This window comes from Crocodylus siamensis, chromosome 15 (assembly GCF_052110815.1).
Source record: "Crocodylus siamensis isolate JL-2025a chromosome 15, ASM5211081v1, whole genome shotgun sequence".
NCBI lineage: Eukaryota > Metazoa > Chordata > Crocodylia > Crocodylidae > Crocodylus > Crocodylus siamensis.
In genome coordinates, this window is record NC_143409.1 from 2,848,227 (window position 1) to 2,866,418 (window position 18,192).

At 44.9% G+C, this 18,192-nt stretch overlaps 1 protein-coding gene across 3 annotated transcripts in view; it reads right to left on the minus strand.

Moving 5' to 3' along the window:
* GLCE (glucuronic acid epimerase) overlaps positions 1-18,192 on the minus strand; it is a 105,998-nt gene that overhangs the window by 41,145 nt on the left and 46,661 nt on the right. Inside the window, exon 1 of one of the 3 annotated variants that reach the window (XM_090028952.1) lies at positions 4,324-4,558. The exons of the other annotated variants lie outside the window; for them this stretch is intronic. The gene's annotated coding sequence lies outside the window, so the exon portion shown is untranslated. Of the gene's footprint in view, positions 1-4,323; positions 4,559-18,192 lie in introns of those variants that run through there. 3 annotated transcript variants of the gene reach the window in all.

The window sequence follows — 18,192 nt, forward strand, 5'->3', positions numbered from 1 at the left end:
TGTGGGCAAACATGTCACGGAGCGACTGCTTTACCCCCGACAGCGATGGGCCACTGGTTAGACGCTCCCGCAGACTCCAAGCCAAGACCCAGCTTTTCCAACACCTTGAGCAGAAACCTTGGTTTCTAAGCACTGCTCCTCTGAAACCACGTCCTGCCTTGCACGGAAGCATCACCCCTTGGCCACAGAGAAGCCAGCACTCAAAACAGGCTCAGCGACTGGACTCATGTGCAGCCTGGGAAGGAGCAGATTTTACAGTGGTAGAATCGGCCTCCACCCAGTGTCAATTAGGAAAATTTAATACGCTGCATTTACATATGGTCTGTGTGCAACCAACTACTTTACTGGCTTGGGGAGGGAAGGAAGAAGCTTTTCTAATTCACTGCTCTTAATATACTTTTTAACTGTGAAGCGTAAGCAGGAAGAGTGCAATGGAGTGGAAAAATCTGGGCGCAGCATGGAGCGCGGCTCTGCGCAAGCTTCCTGTAGGACCGTACCCAGAGCGGGGAATGGGTGGCCCAAGGGATCCAGCACTTCTCATCTCCCTCCACGTAAACAGGAGCAGCCTGGGGATTGTGCAAGGCCTAAATGCAAAAGCTTCTCCACACACCACCTGGATGATCTAGGGCATATCCAGGGTATGCTGAAGCACACCTGAGTTTCAGGTAGCAAATCTCAGCAGTGTAGAGAGCTCCTGTGCCACCCTGGGCAAAGCAAGGAGGAAGGAGGGGATGCCCAGAGGCATGCCTGAGGCTCTGCGTGGTGTCCAGGACCCAGGGGGTGAAGGTCAGGGGATCTCCGGTCCCGAGACAGCTGCAGGACTCCAGCTCCGGAGAGGGGATGGAGGATAGGGTGAAGCGAGGGAGCTCTAGGGTCCTGGCAGCTATGGGGAAAGATGTCCCTCACCTAAGGAGTTAAATGCATCTCGGCTGCCCCCCTCCCAAAAGATGCCACTTGGTGCCATGTTGAGTCAAGAAATAAAATCACTAATTTGGTGGCAAGAGGGTGCGCCCCCCATGTCTTCACCCCCTGCTTCTTTCCTTCATGGCACTTATGGACCACGAACCAAAAGCCTTCTTGACATTGCTGCTTGGCTCCTAGCTTTGCAAATCCAACGTAAGTCTTCGATTTTTAGAGCTGAAGTTATTTCACCCTCTAAACTCCCTGTAAAAGCCAGGAGGAACCCTTTCTTTGCAGCATTTTCCTGGTTGACTACTTAGCTTCATAAGTGGCTTTCTTAAACTACAGACACTTCCTCAGCCTGGTATGCGAAAGCTCGCAAAGATTTTTTCTAACTATTTGAGTTGGCCTAATAAAAGATATCGGATTTACCCAAAGAACCTTACCTGCCTCTGTCCTTAGACCAAACACAGCCACAACCTACACCCCCGTTACAGAGGTGAGGAAACATCAACTTGGTGGTAGTTGAGTTGGTCACCAACTACTAAGGGATAACACCCAAGGGCACTGAAGTTTCAGAAGTCTCCTAGTAATTAGCTTTGACATTGCACTAACCATTAGACACTTGAGCTATCTAGCTACCTCCCAGCCAAGCCCTTGCAAACAAGTTTTATTCCAAGGTGCAGATTACCTACCGCAAATCATCTGAAACACATTAAAATCACAGTCATGAACGACTGCATATATTCACTCACTTTCAGTGGAGTAAAAATGGTTTGCAGCTCTTGCCCCGTGAACTGTGTCCCCTTTTGAATTTGCAAAGGTTGAGTCTTCACCGTGTCTCGGGCTTCTAGCACTGTGCCACTGCTCTACCTTCTGCAGAGGTCTCACATTTAATCAGGCAAGCTGACAACCATTACGTACTACTGTGTCAAGGACCTATTTGGGAACGTCCTACTAAAATGGAGACATTTTATAGCACAGATGGAGGCCAGAGACATTGTAAATTATCACAAATCCCCATCTCCCACCCTGCTCTTCCACCGATTCTGTTATGCATTATTAGGACACAAGTACGAGCAGCTGCTGGGGTCAAGAACTTCAGTAGAGAGCCCATTCTAACCCTATTTTCAGTTCCCAAAAGCAGTATCTGCCCAAAGACAATTTAAAATGTTGTGTTATAAAAGCCCTGACAATTATTCCATCATTATAAATTTCACACAAGACCATACACGTGTTCTTGTGGCTGTGCAATAGCTACAACGGTTCGCTATTACACTGGAGTACAATGGAGTCGTGTAGTCTGGGCACTGGTATAACAATGCGTATGTAAAAGAGGCAGTCTAGACCAGTGCATTCAAGTTCATCTCTGCAATCTATTTGTTGGAATGGAAACTCTATACTCAGCTACACTCTGCTAGGAGCCAAAAATATCACATAATGTGGCTTCCCCAAATCAAGTCCTGCAACCAGCTCATAAGCAACAAGCGTCAGATCCATCCGATGCAAGAACTTTGTTTAAAATGTATGGGGGGTAATTTAATTTTTGATCACACAGCTGGAGAAGGGAGAAAAAATGAGTAATTACTATGGCTGATTTATTAACCATGAAGGACAAAGCACATGTAGCTTGTAAACCTATTTTTTTAATATTCCTGATGCTGCAGACTTAACCTGCTCTGCGGGGTAAAGCTACACCAGTGTTTCAGAAGCATCAAAAGTCTGGCCTGAAGGAGGACATCTACTCCCCGACCTCTCCACACAAAGTCTAGAGAAAAGGAGGAGTCACCGTATCAGCAGAACTAAGACTACTAAAGCCACAGGTCTAATGTTGATCGACAGACAGATCATCCAAAAGTTGAAGACTCTAACTGTGCCCAAGACTTTTTTGGATGATGGGGGAAAGGAGGGGTTAGTTTTTTTGGTGTTAAGTGGCTTACGGCAAGTCAGGATGGTAACATAGGGGAAGCCCTGAAACCTACTCTGAAATCAACAGCTTTGCTTCAAAGTGCCACCCGTGCAGTTTAAGCCTGCACCGTCTGATTTTTAGCCCGAGTTCTCGTTTAAAATACTGAATCAAGAGGCAGGCACAAAGCTGCGTTCGCCCATGAGCAAGAAAGCAGAAAAGAAAAAAATAAAACTTGCAGCCATTTTCTGGTGCATGCTAAAATTTCTTGGCTCACTCGTTAAGGTTGTTGCAATTCAAGCAGAGGATTGCATCTACATTACAAGGATGACACAGGGATCGAGCCTGCGATGCTGCTTTAAGAACACCAAAAAGCCTCATTCATTTTAGTATAAACTATGAAAAAGCTCAACCTGATGAGAGACAGAAAGGTCCAAATGCTACACTTGCAAAGGACACTTCAGCTTGGTTCCTCTCCCCTTTGGTCAGCGATTCTCAACCAGGGTGCTACAAGATCCTTCTAAAGGGAGCGACACAATACTAGCATTGTTTGCACACCTAACACGATTCACCAAATAAACCCAGAGATTTCAAACAGGAATCCCTAGTGACAAAGAGCATCCTGCCCTGGTGCGGGCTTTCCGAGTTCTTTGCAACAGGAGAATTGTTCTATTATTTTTCTGTAATCAAAATGACTGACAGCTAAGAGCTGGCATTTTCCGAGGGGTGCCTTGAGCCTAACGAGGTTGAGAATCACTGCCCTAGGTCATCAACCACGTCAGTTAAAATTACAGCTGGCTTCTGCTGCAGATTTGGTAAGGGGGCCGGAAAACCCCGGATGCTCTTGATCCCTTACCAGCACCAGTAGCACCGGAGATGCTTGAACACTGGGATCCCACAGCCAGAACTATGAAAGCCTGACAGCTATGAAGATCATGATCCAGAGGTGCTTCACCGCCTGGGTTTTGGGTCTGGTCTGTACAGAGCAAGAATGGCTGGGTAAAGCCAGCTTCTTGGCAGCGGTGAAGAGCAGCCTCATACCTTCAACAACATCCAAGTCTTCACTTATATCCTTCTATGATGTCTTCCAGCTGCCAGACCGCCACCACTTTGTAGGATGGCAAATATTCAATTTGCTGAAAATTCATATTCTCTTCCCGTCACTTGGTACCCTCCTTGAATATTACTTCAGCACAGCCCATCGGCAGCTCAACACCAGCGTTACCTAGTTTTGCCATCAAAACCGAGGGCAAAGTTCCCCCTCCCCTTCACATGAATCCCAGAGCGGCAACACTTCATTAAGCTTTCTCTCTCCTTTTTTGCTTTCCTAATGAGTTGGGAAATTACAGTTGTAAGTTCAAAGCAACCAAGACATGCAAGATCCCTTCTTCCTGAACAGAAGAATTTATATTTCACTCACAGCATGTGCTTTGAAACCTTTGCTTGGACAGCCAGGGAAAGCTTTTACTTTTGTACTTATTTTCCACCCCCCTGAATTGCACTATAGCCAGACTCACCTTGGTATAAAAGGAGCCTGTGGTCCTCAGAGAGCCTGCTTTTGTAGCCTATCACGGTACTTTGAAGAGTTTTCACTCAATCCTGATACTAAAAAGATCTCTCCTTCCCACAAGCACAGCTGATATATTCAAGTTGCACGTATACTGAGAAAGCAGATCTGCAACTCTCTCTCGGGGCAGAATGGAGTTGCAGTGTAGACAAGAAACAGGCATCTTTAATGCCTGGAGGAGTTCAATATGTAGCACATCCAAGGAAGAGCTTCAGGACATCTGGTAAGTATTTGGCAACTGCGTACTTGTATGCAGACTTCAAATAAAAATAGGAAGTATGCTTGTAATTTAAGTAGTGTCATCATTTTAAAAAAAGGAGTGGGCGTGAGACTGGATTACAGTATAAAAACGAAACGCGAGCATTCCTGTGAAGCAGACGTGACTTCATGAACGTGCACCGACATCTCTTCATCTTTTGAGGGTAATTCCCCTCAATTTTAGCTTCTCTCTTTCTGGATTTTTAATTTACCTTGCTTTTTTGAGTTGTAAACCCTGGCTATACTGATGCCACAAAAGCAGTGTTACAAATTTGGTTTCAGGATAATAAACCGATATTTGTGGTGGAAAGGGAATCTCCGTGTTCTTTATTCATGGCCTCAGGCTTCTCATTTTCCCAGAAAGATGCTCAAGCACATATCCACCTGAATGCCAAGAGACCTGTGGATGGGTACAGAGTATATGATGTACAATGCTGCATTCCCACTTGTACATGCCTTTGTAAAATTTCCATTGAAATCTGTCTTTTGGGGTCTCCAATTACTTACATCTAGATCCCATATAATGTGAAAAAAGAAAAGAAAAGAAATAAAAAGTTTCCTTCCCATATTTTGACACTGCAAAAAAGCACAGGTTAAAGAAATGAACCTGCCTATTGAATTTTTTTTTCCTTAAGTCAATTTAAAATACCTAAAATAACTGGCTGACTAGGCCTTATTTTTAATGGTTAGCAAATTCGGGAGTTCTGTACAGATGGTACTGCATGAAAAAGCTACTGCTGGCAGTTATTCAACAACAGAATTATTACATGTTTCAGTAAAATTTTGCTGCTTCTCCAATTAAGCCTCTTCAAAAGAGAATGGACTGCAGAGCAGAGAGAAAAGGGAAGTTAAAATAAGTTAATAAAAAAAAATCCCAACCATAATTTCCACGGAGAATTTTACACCTCTGCCACATGCACTGGGATGCATTTTTTCCATAGCGTTTTCATAATTATGAGATAAACAACTGCGACTATTCCCTCTCCTCTCAGAGTACATAATGTAAAAATACTGGCAACGACTGAACCTTATCATTGGTGAATGTGAATGAAGCATGAACTTATGATTTCCCCGATGTACAATTTTCAATGCAAACAGTAAGGTTACAAAAATCAAATTAACTGGAACGCAGCAGGACCCGTCATTTACTGCCGTCCCTCCCTGCACCTCCAACTCCACGGTGGACTGAGCAAGTGTCATTTTGGTCATTTTAAAAAAATTTAAACTAAAAATAATAATAATAATACTTTAAAAAAAACAAACAAAAAACCACATGCAGCTGCACCACCAGCACATACCAACATATATTTGACTGAACAGGCAGTTCAAGCTGAAAAGCATGTGCATGTCGGTCAAGGTAGTGCCTTTACAAAAAACCTTGTTTTCTAATGCCTACACTGGCACACGCAAGTGCGCATGCCAAGGGCTAGTGTTCATGGGCCAGATAAATAGATACCAAGAGTAAGAACTAGAATAACAGGCATTTAACAAAGGGATCTCCTGCCTCGATCCATCTATTTTGGGAAAGACATGCCGCATTTCCTTCTCCTAATCCTTCCAATCAAACTCTGTCTGGCACTCGGTACTCTAAATAACGAGCTGTCCCAGCAGGGTACATGTTTAGACTCTGACATTAAGGGCCTTGGCAAATGTGTTTGAAAAACATACTGTTTCTTCACATTTTTTTTTTAAATAGCCGGCAAGCCACAGATTACTGGGATGTACTGAGCACTGGGTAAGAGACAGACAAAGGTAACGCACAAATCCTCTTTTTATTGCAATTGCACCACAAGGGCAGCTTTATCCCTCAATTAAACACAACAGAAAGTCTTTATAAATCAGGTCTTAGAGCACAACCACCCCCTGCCTCCCCCACGAGTGCACACGTAGAGTAAGGCCTAAAGGACTTGTATCCTCTTAAGGTCACTACTTCAGCCCTTCAGGAAAGTTGGTGAAAAGGCAGGAGGCAGGAGAAAATGATAGGCTGCAAGCTGGGTGATAGTGGTGTTTTGGACACACTTTGGATGGCTTCTCTTCAACAAACCGGTTACGCAGGAGGCGGCACGTTACTCAATGCCCGGTGGATAGAAAACAGAACCAGGACTTTTCAGCAAGGTTTAAAGAAAGGTCAGCAGGGCTTCACCCTCTATTTTACGAGAAGAGGCGTAGCATAGACGCAACGACTCTTGATGCGTGTGCTTTCAACTCACTGTGCCAAGTCTTAGGAGTCTTGCTTTGAACTCTCGATTCCAGGAAAAATCAGACCAACTGCAGATGCTTCCTCAACCTGACGAAGGGTGCTTGTACCCGAAAGCTCGCAAAGAGGAATTTTTCCAACTATTTGAGTTGGTCTAATGAAAGCTACCCGATTTACCCTAAGACCCTTGTCTGCTGGTTTCAGGAAAGACATTTTGGCACGGTGCAAAAAGCGATATGGGGCAACGACGCAGTCAAAACAGCATCCCGGTTGTTGCTTAATGCTATGCTGAAGGATCCATAATATGACAGCACTAGAAAACATGTACAATCTCATGGGTATCCAGTCCTGCCCACCCGACACGGACACCACGTCACTGACATTCACGGAGACGCCGCAGGTCCCACGCACGCACGCCATTCGGAAGGGAGTTGCCGGCTAATGTTTCGTCTTTCAGAGGCTAATTATTAACATGGCCCCTCCTAGCCGGGGTCTGTACAGAACACAGTTGCCGCCTTGAAGGGCTTAATAACCAAGGACAGATGTTACCAAATACTCCCTCAGACAAAACGTTATTTATCTTACATCCTTTGAGTTTTACTGTCTAGTTTTTCTGCTTGGTCAACTGTTTGGAGACTGGTTCATTAAGTGGTCTGTCTGCCAGAAGCTTAAACAAGTGGCAGGAGAGGCTAGACATTCAAGCACGCCCTATGGCAGGTCTAAAACTGTACTTTGTCACAAGGAAGGGAGACAGAAAAAGAGAAAGACAATCAGGGGGAAGAAAAAAGAAAGAAAGAGGGGAAAAAAGAAAAAAAGGGAGGAAAAAAAGAAAGACAAAAAGGGGAAAGAGAGGGAAGGAGGGAGGCTTCCCATCCCTACAGGAATGTTTAGAAAGTTGCTCTCAGTACTCACATCCTTGTATCCACGTCTTTTTCTCATCTCGCACCATTTAATAAGTAAGATAATCTCTCTCAACATGGCAACAAAGCGCAAGCAATAGGTTAAACTGATGTGCTTCATCGCCATCAAGAATCTGAAGAAAGCAAGGACTAAAAAGCAAGCTGCTCAACAGAAGCAGCCGGAAAGGCCTGCCTGAGACTCGAAATGATTACCAGGAGTGCCTGCAATGAGAAAGACCTGGCTAAGCCTCGTTAAAAGACCATTTCTAGGTGGGGTCCAATCTGGAGCTCTACGGCCCGTCAGTAGCTGAAATGATCCGAGGTAGGAGTCTACCAGAGAGCTGGAGATTTTAGCAGCCGGCAGTGCTTCACAGCTGAATTATTTGCATCCTTTATAGAGGGTAAGTGCCCTAGAGGGATCTGACACAGCTGTAATGTCTGATGAAAAAGTCTCGCTACCATCGCTGGTTATTTAGGACCAGCAGTGCAGGAAAATGCCGTCCTCTAGGCTGCGTTTACCCTCCGTTAAATCCCATCCAGCAAACGGGAGCTGGGATATTCCCATCCACGAGTGGCCCAGTGCAAAGTGTAAACACTGCACAGACCGTTACCAGAAAGGTAGAAGGGCAGATCGGCAAGTTAATTTCTAAAGCAATTAAGTGCCATTAAATCCTTAATGCAACTGTTTCTCTCCAACTTACAAAGACCTTATCATATCGCAGCCGGCTCCAGATTGTGAAACTTTACAGGGGCAAATGTTAATGACTCCACTATCTCATAAATGTTGGTGCCACGCAGAGACTGTATTAAATCAAGTGCAACTGCAAAGGAGTCGCTTCCCAAGAAAACGCAAATCTCCCCGTGCTGGGCTGACAGGGTCACTCTGTCCCCAAAAGGGTACTGCACCCTGATCTTCAATATACAAGATCACTGCACAAAGAGCTTTCGTCTGAATATACCAGGGCAAAAACGGAGTCTCTCCTGCAGAAGCAGGCCCCGTATACAAGACGACTCGCCTTTCATTCACCAGACCCCACTAGGTTTTTAGCATCTCATGTCTTCTTTTTCTGGTGGCATCTGCCCCAGCTTCTTCCCATCAGTTTATATCCCCCACCTTGGCTTCAAAAACCCATTAATAGGGGTTGCAGGGTCCCGTTTCTCAAGTGTACCCAGTTGGCGTGATGGCCGCCACAGTACTCGAGCCGGCTGGAGCAGCAGCACGGCCAGAAACAGAAGCCGTATTAAACAAATACTAAGTGGAAGCAAAACCACAAGATACCGTTACACAGCCTGTGCAGCCCACTGGCTCTGGGCATTCACACCCACTTGCTGGAAGCAAGAATAAAATAGGTTTGCATACACCGAAAGGTATAGGTACTCATTCTCATATACTGCAAAGTGAGCGTGGGTTGCAAACCATCTGGGCTCCACTGCACGTATCAACCGAGACGAAGGATAAATAGGCAGCAGTAGGAAGGAGAAGTCAATAATTTCAATCGAGTTGTTTTCAGAGAGAGAAGGGGCAAAGTAGGCACCCAATTAGGCACATTGCATAGTTATTCCCACATAAAAGAATGAGTTGAAGTTATTAACAAAAAAGGAGCAAAGCATGAAGGTAAAACATGATTCCATCATAAAAAGACTTTACTTACCTAAGCCAGTACTCAAGCCAGTGCTTAGTAATCAGAAATATTTTTTTAAACCCAAAAAAGAAAACAGGCTGCTACAAGGACAGTTGTTACCCAACATAAAACAGTCCCTCCTTCTGAAGCTCCTAATTTTCTTCCTATTCAATAGTTTGTATGACTAAAGGCATCAAATAATTAGGGAAATCTGGCCGATCTGGATCTCCTGCATTTAAGAGGAGCACAAGGGTTTACACTCAATATTTTACCCAGGCGGAAGGTTTGCAATATCCAGAAGCCCCCTCTAAGACCTATGGCTCAGCTTCCCAAAGTAGATAACATTTTTACATTACAACGCAAAACGTTTTAGAATTTAGTGTAAAGAAATATACGGTGCTCTAAGAGGACCCTTGCGATAGAGTTTCTTCAACCCTCAAGTGCTCTATACCCCACAGGGAAGCAAGCTCTGATCCAACTCTTTTGCTGCCCTTCAGGCAATAAATAGCCTGCTTTTCTGTATAGCATCGATCCTGTAAAAAAAAGGCCAGCTAGAGATCTGGTTAATGTTATCACTGAACAAACAAGAAGAAAGGAACGGCAGCAGCCACCACGTCTTGCACAGTGGCAACACAAAGAACTGGCAGGGGAACTCTCTCTGTGCTGCCTGACTTTTGTCCAGGTTTGCAAAGCTGTTTTCCATTTCTTCCATGGGCTTTTTGCTTGATTGGATTAAACTTTGGCCCCAATCCTCTAGTCCCTCAGGCAGAGCTCCCCAGAGACAGCCAGCAATATTCTTGCCAAGGGAACTACAGGACTGGATGTTGAGATTGCATTCTGGCGGCATTTGCTTTACTAGCTTCCTTCAGTCTCCCTATGAACAGACTAGATACACGCACCCCAGCACGGCACGGCATGCACCACTCCTAAATTGCGGTGGTACGAGTACATCAACCAAGTCATCGCTATACTATTTTGGTGCACAGCAGCTGCTGTCAAAGTCTCTTGACTTTCTCCTCTCCCCGGGCGCTTCAAGAGACGAGATTAGCTGAACTCACAGATCCGTTTGTCAGACGCTAGCACCAAAAGCCCTTTCATGTTTGGGTTCATCAGAATCCTCACTCCTACAGTACTTAACACCTGGTGCTCAGACAATTCATCTCCACTTTGCTATGAATACTTCCACGGCTTATAGTATGCAGCATTCCTTGAGAGGAGGAACTAAAGAACAGAAAACCAGAAAAAAATGGAAAACTAGAAAAAACAGAAAACCAATGATTGGGTCTCTCGTGGTACCCTCCTAAGCAGGTGAAAGACTGTCGGTCCAGGACTGCAGAACAGAGCTGAGGTCACCAAGGCATACAAGAACGTTCTCTGATCACGCATTCAGCAATTAGGGAAGTCATTTGTTTAAAGCAGCGGTTCTCAAACATTTTAGACGCGTGGCACCCCCCTTCAAGAGACTAAAGACGCCCCTTGGAAAATGCCAGCTTAGTTTCCACTCACTTTTGGACTACAGGAAAGCTAAGAGAGCAATTCTTCGGTTGCAAAGAACTCAAAATGCCCACAACAGGCCAGAATACTTTCAACACTATGAATTCCTATTTGAAATCATCTTGACAGCTGTTTTTGCAGTGCTAACATTGCATGGCACGCCATGGCACCCCTAAAAGGATCTCAAGGTGACTCAGGACGCTGCAGGACCCTGGTGGGGGGAAAAAAAAAAGAAAAAAAAAAAAGAAAAAAAAATCACCACTGTTTTAGGGTCTATTGGCACTAAAGATATTACATATTTAGGAGAGCACGTATTCACCCATCACCAAGAGACTGCAATATGCTGACAGCTTGAATCCATTAATACTTTGTCCCAGTCTTATATTAGGTCTTCCCCAAAAATGTGTTTTCCCATCACCGCTTTATGACCCTCCAGGTACCTGCATACAGAAGGTGCCTTGTTTTTGTGGCGCAAGGGGTTTCCCAGTAAGAGTGCAAACAGGTATCCTCTTTCTGGTCTCAGTTTTGACAAATGGCTCCAAAGCAAGTGACACCCTCGATCCTTTCAGGAAATGCTGATGTTCTCCTTATTACACTGTCAAAATTGTGAGGAATACGGTTTTGTTCCCTTCTGCTTTTACAAAGTAAGTTAACTTTAGTGAGTCACAGAGAAAGTTAGCTTGAGGCCAGGGGCCAGCAACCCATGGCCCGTGGGAAAAATTGAGTCCAACAAGCCATTTTATCCTGACGGCAGGAGCTGCCTTCAGACTAAGCCGGATTACTTCAGCTTCCCGTTGCTACAAGGCTGCCAAGCCTTGCTTTAGGGAGGTGCAAATGTAAAACATTGTTTTAAAACTTAACATCCAACCGTGATAAGAAAATTGCTTTCCGTTAAAACGTCTCCTGAACTACAGGCGCAAAAAAGTTTCCTCTTTGCTGGAGAAACAGGAAGCTTCCATAGCTGCTGAAAACGCAAGACTAAATAAAGACTGTGGATCACACCTATATGCGCATGCTAACTGTCACAATGTTTAAGCGGGAAATTTAGCACATTTGATGCTACGTGCGTGAACTCAATCTTTTCCAAATAATAAAGCTGATTTGCAGTCGACTGGTTAGTTATTTCCTCCAAAAAAAGAGGACTCTTACGGAAACACGGGCCAACTTTTTGGCAGGTGCACCACAAAACAGCCCTGCACCCTTCCCAAGTGCCACTCCAATACCCTTCCTGTGCCGGATCTTCTGCTCTGCTTGCTGCTCCCAGCCCTGTGCCCCGTCTGATCTGCTGCTCTTTTCCCTCCATATTTCGCTAACCAATTTCCAGCTTTGCTTTCTGCTCCCTGCCCTATTTATACTGCCTGACCCCTTCCCAGTCTGCTGCCTGCTACTTCTAGCACCTGTGCTGGAGGCTGCCCACCCATGTTTTGGTAAAACTTCCGTGGCCTGAAGATATTACTACAATATGCAACCCAAATTCAGGATATTCTCTGCACCCTACCATATTTTCTGCTATGACACCCACCCTACCTTACCTAGTTAAAGGGACATCATTACTGAAGATGACTAACCAAACTGGTCTGATAATAAAAACTGAATTTAGAATTTAAAAAAGGGGGGAGGAGGAAGACTGAATGTATTTACAGCTGTATCATTACTATTCTCTATTACACAATTTGCATCCTAAGAAGAATCATGTTATCGATCGTCTCCGGAGAGAAACTAAATCAAAATTTATTATTTTTTAGTTTTAAGTGCTTTGATTTGAATTTATTAGGAAACCTGTTGCTATGGCATCAAGAAAGAGCACATTTGGCATTAACTATTCCTAAAGCACTTTAATAGATACAAATTGCATTATTTTTATTGATTTTACATTAGGATAAAGATCTGCTTTTGCAGTAATTGTGTAGATTTCAGGATTAATTAAAAGCAAACCCAGCTTTAACCTGGCAACAGAATTCTTATTGTTCATGTCTGCGGGTATCGTTTTAATAAGAATTTGTTCACTGACATCACTGCACTGTCAATACCGACTGCTGTCGCTTATAACCCAGAACATTCAAAAAATTGCAGGATGTCTAGACTAGCAAGAGAAATCCGCGATCCGTCGGGAGGTATGTTGCAGAACATTAAAATATTCCATTCTTCGGCATTCCTTTAAATACAGTTATTACTGCTTTTCCTCCAAGGAAGAATATTTGCCACAACAGAAACATTTTCCCCAAATAAACTACTTCAGCTAAATATATTCATCATAAAGTTTCCAACACTCTTAAATTAGACTCCACCAAGGTAAAGATAAATCTGTCAATGCATCCGTTTGCATTTACTCATTTAAAAAAAAAAAATTGAAAAACATTAAAGATCTGCTGGAATTGCAGATATCATACACTTGCAAACCTGTATTCATTCCCTACCCTCCACAGATATTTTATGCACCCTGAACACACGCATGACACTCCAGCCATTGTTCACTATTGCATACGTAAGTTAAGTGATGCCTTTTTAAAATTATTCATCTCCAGGAAAAATACGTTGCCAAGAAAAGTTAACAAAATATTCCTATTTATTTGCCAGCAGCTTTATTAATAGCTTGTAGCTAAGGTCAAAGACAGGAAATTCAAATTTCAGCATCAAGGAACAAAATCTCAACTCTGACTTTATAATCTGAACCCTCGAGATAAGAGTATATCAGAAGTACAATAACTTCCGAAATTCAATAGCCTATACTAAAAAAAGCCATTCTAGCCACCCCACAGAAGGTACATCTAGCAGTCTAGAAAAAGCTAAAATGGAGAAGAGAAGTTTTTGCAGAAATCCCAAGGGACTGACTCACAAAGAGGCAGACTATGCTGGAACAGGACTCAGACAGGAGGGAGGCAATTCCTCAAGAATCAGCCTCAGATCCAATCTTTTAAAAATATTCTCATTTATGCTCTTGGCACAAGAATCTCCTCTGGATCGAATCAGCACCCGAAGCTTTGCACAGCCCTATAAAACGTCTCCAAGGGTGGAGACTTCACCACCCCTCTGGGTAACCTGTTCCGGTGCTGTACTACCCTTCTCATGGGATAGTTTTTTTTAATATCCCACCTCAACTTCCCTTGCTGCAGCCTGAGCCCACTGCTCCTTGCCCTGTCGTCTGCCCCCACTGAGACCAGCCCAGCTCCATCCTCTTCGCAGCCCCCCTGCAGGGAGGTGAAGGCTGCTATTCAATCCCCCTTGGTCTTCTCTTCTCCAGACTCAAATCAACCCATTTCCCTCAGCCTCTCCTCACAAGTCCTGTCCCCCAGCCCCTAAACCATTTGCGCTGGCCTCCACTGGAGCCTCTCCAATTTGTCTACAAATCCAATTGGTCTACAAGGCCACCCTAGGATGCATCAGGCAAGACACTTCTTTAACATACAAAGCACTCGTGAGGCTCTAACGGGAACACTGGGCACAGTTTTGCTCCACTTGTTAAACAAAGATGGATTCAGATAGGATGAGAAACAGAAAAGAGCTGTAAGTAGGGAACTGCCTAGATCAGTGAGATAAAAGGGTTCTTCATGGCACGCAGAGCTGATTTCACAATGGCTCTGCCCTTCGGCACTGGTTGGCAGAGAGGTCCCGGGGGGAGGATGGACGAGGGGGCAGCTGTTGTGTTGTCTGCTACCCCACTGACCGGCACCTTCTTCTCCCCCAGCAGCAAGGATTGCTGGCTCCCACTAGGGAGCCAGTGTTTTATTGTTCAGTTTTTTGTTGTTGTTGATTTTGCAAATTTTGCAGACAATTCCAGATTTCGCAGTTTCCGCGAAACCTCAAATTAAATAGGTCCCTAGCTGTGAAGATGCAAAAGAAAATGGAGAGTCTCTTACATGACAAGACTAGAAGAGACAGGCTTGCTGAGTCTAGCAAAATGAAGGCTGAGATACAGCTACGCTCTAAATACCTTGGGGCAAACACAAGGGAGCAAGAAGTGTGATTTAAGGTAAAGGGCACAGCTGGCAGAAAAGCACATGGCACAACTGTCCAGGAATAAGTTCAGGCTGGAAAAACCTTTCAACAGCTGTCCTGGAAGCAAACCACCCAAACAGATTTAAGATGAAGCTTAACAAGTTTATGAGCAGATTTTGGTGGTGTGGCTGCATGTAATACGAGACTGACCTTGATCAATCCCAGAGGTCCCTTCCACTCCTAAGCTCTAAACCCAGGGGCCCGCCAGCTGAGCGCAGTGCAGTAACAGATTTGATGGCTTTCGGATCTGGTAAACGCAATACAGGTAGTCGCCCTCTATTTAGTAAATGAGATAGGGTCCTCAGAGCTGTTTAGAGCAGCGTTTCTCAACCCGTGGGTCGCAAAAACATTTCCAAGGGTCGCAAGCTGCAGCAGGGCAGAGGGGTGGTGGGAAGGCACCTGCCCCTTCGAGCAGGGGGAGGGGGCCGAGGGGAGGTGCAGGGCTGGGCTGGGGGCATCACAGCCGGTGCCCATGCTTGCAGGGGTGGAGCGACCAGAAGTCGCTGCTTGGCAGGCAGGAAGTGCCACAAGGAGGCTGCCTGGAGTGGCGCGGCAGGCGGAGCAGGACGGGCGCATCCGGGGCCCCTCTGGCAGGGCTGGGCGGGGCGGGGCAGGGGGCTGCGGGTCGGGAGTGAGGGACACTAGCATGGCCCAGGGAGGCAGGCGACTGGGGGCAAGGCACTGGCAGAACCCGTAGGGATGTGGGTTGGGACAGACATCTTTACAAATGGGGCCCAATAGGAAAAAGGGTGAGAACCACTGGTTTAGAGAAACTTTGTTTTTCCCTCCCCTGGTCAGCAGCTCTTTGCAGAAGCGTTCCTTTTTATGGTGGTAAAAAATGCCTCACCTGAGCCCCCAAACAAAACAGGTTGAGCCTGTGCAACAATAAATATAGATGTTATTGGCAAAAAAAACTGCAGAAGTTCTGGGTTAAATGAACATTTTTTAAAACCTTTTAACTCTGCTTAGCTTGAAATACCCAAGGAGCTCACGGGCAACATGAGAGCTGCAGATCATGAGGAATACACTAAAAGTCTCTGCAGGTAAATTCACATTTAAGCATATATATTAGAGAGGAAGGGGAGATGCTTTCTGCTTTAGAAAGGTCTCGCTCACTCCACTGACCTAAAAGCCTGAGTTTTGTTACTTTCTAACTTTTAATTTCATAAAACAGAATTCTATTCACTTGAACCCAGATTCCTCTGGAAGTGCTAGGTATATCCATGTCAATATATATTGATTTCCAAGCTTCAAGAAGATCATAATGACACTGAATACAAATACATAATGATTATTCTATGGGCAAATTTACATCCATCCTACAATAAGATCATTAATCTAATGAAAATATATCAAGAAAAATGTGTTGAAACTGACAACAATACTATACCTAGTCATTAATCTTGACCATATAACATTACGAGAGGCAAAAGAGCTATTAAGATAAAGACTGTGTTAAATCACTCTACAAATGGAACCTATTGATCTCCTATAAAATAGTTTATTGGCAAAACAGTTTAAAAGCATTATCCAAAAACTTTACAACACTTTATTTAGCATGTAGTATGCCCACAGTCATATAGGTATGAGTTTAATTAAGACTCAAAAATAAAAGATATTTGAAAAAAACATGAGTTTCTCTCTGTGTCTTCGGTAGAACAGGCCGGCTGTTGGAACGTAGTATACCAGGAACATCTACCTCCAGAAATAACAGTGCCAAGGAAAATCTTTTTAGCAATTGCCACTGACATTGCGAGGAAGATTTTCAAGTTTTCAGGCATTCAGTTATACGCTCCATCTAGAGAAGATGTGGCTGCCTATACCAGTTCTTGTGCGGACCACCTGCAGTATCAGCCATTTGCTGTAGTAGAAACGTGCACATATGCACTAAGGACAGATATTCAAAAAGTCCAAGCCTGAATTGATTCACTCTTTGCAGGTTAGCCTAACCTGCAGAGATTGAACCAACTTGCAAGTGGACAGACATCCACTTTTCATTCCAGAAATGCAGGCACATGCCTGCAGTGGCTCAGGCCAGAAGCCCCAGGGTGCTGAAGAAGCCCTCCCTTCCCTTCCACAGGGAAGCTGGGCTGCAGGGGGGCGGGGAGAGGGCATGGCCAGGCCTGAATAAGACTGAAGAGGGCTTTAAACCCCAACCCTGGCCTGCAAAAGTTCAGAAGATGGGGGAAGAGGGGACAAGGAGAAGAGGAAGAGCCCTGCCTGCCACAGCAGGTCCCCGACAGCTGGGAGCAATATGGGTGCACAGCTCCATTGCCCAGCTCCAGATAAGGGCTCTTCCCGCTCCTCCTTCCTCTCGCCCTCCGCCATGGGGTGGGGAAGAGGGCTCTGTGCAGTGCTGCGCAGCCCAGCCCAGCCCAGGCTGGGCACAGGCAGAGGCTGTTACTGAGCCACAGCTGCTGGGGATGACCCTGGCCCTACAGCTCCGGCTGGTTCCACTCAGCCCCTCCCTCCATCACTGCTGGCTGCATTTGGGGGGGGGGTGGAGGGGAGGGGGAAAGGAGGGAAGAATTAACCCCCTCCCTGCCCACTTTGCCTTAACTGAGCCATGCCACAACACATCTGGCCATGTCCCCAATCCTGCCTGGGCTAGAGAGCAGAGGGGTGGTGCCCTGCCCAGGGCTGCAAAGCATGCTGAGATGGTGGAGGACTCTAGTTTCACTTGAACTAGGAAGAGGTCTGGGACAAATGCATAAACTGGTTTGACCCAAATCATTTAAGTCCAATATTGCATTCAACCAGGTTTATCTTAAACCAGTTTCGGCCATTTTGAAACCAATTTATGTACACTGAACTTATGTTCTTTTACAGGTTTAAACCAGTTTCTGATCACTTAAACCTGTTTGTGTAACTCATGTCCCTAGCCTTAGAGACAAAAACGGAAGGAAGATTACTCCGGCCTCTACTTCCTTGGTCAATGGAAAGACCCAAACACAAGTATAAAGGGGCTGAACTTTAGGCATTTTTTATATTCTATTTTACTTCAATGACCATTCCGTTTACTGTTACTGATAGCTAACAATTTAAATTCAAATACAATTTTATTGAACGATTTTTCTTCTTTCACAGCAGTGCTGATAACCACAGGAAAAGCTAGGCCTCTGGGAGGTTTCAAGTGAGGACGCAAGTAACCGCTAGCTGCTGTTGAAAGTCTTAACCAAAATGTCTCTGTGTTACTGTCACCACCGGGAAAAGAAAAGTACATGCTCCCAGGCAGACTGTTAGTCTCTGTTAATATGCTTTGCTGAATTGGCCCAGGATGCTGTGTGGGGCTACCACAAAGCAGGATTAAACTTCCCAAGGAAGCAGCATGGCCATTGTTTCGTCACTGTTCA